This window comes from Clytia hemisphaerica, unplaced genomic scaffold, assembly GCF_902728285.1.
Source record: "Clytia hemisphaerica strain Z4C2 unplaced genomic scaffold, Clytia hemisphaerica genome assembly, whole genome shotgun sequence".
Classification (NCBI taxonomy): domain Eukaryota; kingdom Metazoa; phylum Cnidaria; class Hydrozoa; order Leptothecata; family Clytiidae; genus Clytia; species Clytia hemisphaerica.
In genome coordinates, this window is record NW_027104370.1 from 1315343 (window position 1) to 1317542 (window position 2200).

General features: G+C 34.7%; 1 long non-coding RNA gene across 1 annotated transcript; it reads right to left on the reverse strand.

Annotated features, from left to right (window-relative positions):
- Positions 1-389: 389 nt before the first annotated feature.
- Positions 390-1909, reverse strand: LOC136818464 (uncharacterized). The gene is made up of 2 exons (XR_010848242.1): positions 1604-1909; positions 390-561 (listed from the first exon to the last, which is right to left on the reverse strand). It is a non-coding gene; the product is annotated as an uncharacterized lncRNA (long non-coding RNA).
- Between the last annotated feature and the right edge of the window lie 291 nt (positions 1910-2200).

Sequence of the window (2200 nt, forward strand, 5' to 3'; positions counted from 1 at the left end):
GAAATTTCGAGTTATGGAGTAAAGTTTAAAAGGCATTGTTAACTGAAGGAACGAGAAAACTTGTTCGAGTTAAGGATATTCCGAGTTATAGAGGTTCGAATTAACCTTTCAAAGCCGCTCATTTTTTTGAAAAAGGCCAAAAAGTTCATCATTTTTTTCTGGAAATTTATTCTTTCAAAGGCAATTTCTCAGGACAAACGATTCAAGTATCAACTTTGGTATCGTTGGAAAGCCTTTTCTCTCAGCTACAAAAAATAGTGGATTTTTTTTCTCTGAATCTCAAGTGGTCAGGGGTTATGACCAAAAGACTGTGTATCGGTAAAATGTCCTTTTCAAAACGTATATATACGTATTCTGGCCTCTAAGGGTTAAAGAGACTCTACTGTACATTAAACAATAAAAATCAACAACAAAATTTCTTTCTTTACAAAAAACTTCTTTCGTTTAACAAGGTGATTGAAGATCGCCACCGTAAAAGTCGACTCTAGGGATATTTTCGGGGAAAGTGATTGATCCAGAGATTGCGTAAGGATGCGTTGTACGTCGCCAACCGTATTGTCCCTTAAAAAAAAGAAATCGCTGAATTAGTGAACCGGACCATTCGGATACTGTGTGCGGATTCAATAGATGCTAGTGGTTTTACTTTTGGCGATCATAATCAGAAAAAAGAGTGGGTCACTTTTGTACTTTGGAAGGCTGTAACATTTTTTTCCAAGAAATTATGAAAAACCTGATAATATATTTGAAATCAGCCATGCTAAAATTTACTTATATATTTAAAGATGTCTAGTAGAAAAAATTGTCGTTTGTTTCATCTTCATTTTCGTAATTTTTAAAAGATCTTGAAGTCTTAAAAATCATTCTTTATTTTTTAAGATGATCTTTTCTTTACTCCTTTGATGGAAATATTAGACTGGCACGCCAGTCGGGCTGGAACGGTATCACGTGGGAGAAGTGAGCGTAGGAGTTAGGTAAGCGTAGGAAGAAATTTTGTCGGCGGCAAGGGCTGAAAGCAGCCTCTCACCAAGTTTTGCTCGTTCTCCTACGCAGCTCCTATTCTAGCAAACGCCCGCCGTCTTTATGTTCCCGCCCTCTGACATGATCAATTAACAGACTAGTTTGCTAGTCTATGGAAATATATCAAAATGTGTGGACTGTCATTTTTTTTTTGAAACCCAGCTAGCACACAACGTTGTTTTAACGTTCATCTTGGACGTGATATGGACGTTTTGAACGTTAAACAAACGTTAAAAAAAGGATGTGTGGCAGCTGGGACAGACTTTAGTTCATAAGTACGCAATATATATATGGGAGAAGTTGGTGAAAGCGTTCAAAGTCTGTCTCAAAAATATGTGGACACTTTTTTTGAAAGAGTAAAATGTTAACATACTTTTGAGACACACTTTAGTTTAAACAAGAGTATTTACAGCCTCGGTCAAAATCTATTGAGAATTTTGGTTAATTCCTCGTTTTTAGTATTCTAAAGTTCGGGCGAGAAAGTCGACTTTAGCGCTTCCAAATCCTTTGTGGTTATGAGATTTCGTGGGAATTCTCCTTTTTTCTCAAATATTATGATTTTTACTGTAGGACTAAAAAGTATTACCTTTAAATGACATATTTTCCAATTCGTGACGTAAGTAAAGTAACGGCAGTACACCGAACGCAAACAAATCTCCCGACAATCGTCGGCATTCTTCGTCTTCACGGAACAGATATCGGCAGCTTCCACTGGAACCAATAAATGGCCGACAAATGCAAAAATCACAAATTTAAATAACAAACTAAAAAGCATTTTGTCGTTTTTGATTTATTCCCGTTATATTTTTCAATGATTCTATATCTAACTTCAAAACTATCTTACACGAATTTCAGAGTTCTTAATTTTAGCTCTTCTCTATGCCAAAAGTGCTTGATTGTAGTTTATTTATATATGATCATTTTTGAAAAGGAAAAATGAGCTTTTAAAGAAGAGAATTTGATAAGCTTATAAAAACTGACGATACACTACAAATATTTGAAGTATCGGAAGCTGTGGAAACCTTGAAATTGATGCCATCTTGTCTTGTAATTGCCTAAATAAATTTGATAGGTTCAAATTGGATAACACCTAACTTTAGAAAAAGCTTTAATGAGAGTTTTAAAGAGACCTTTATTTGAATGATTTTCTACATGTTTTTTATTAGAACAAACTATATAAGAA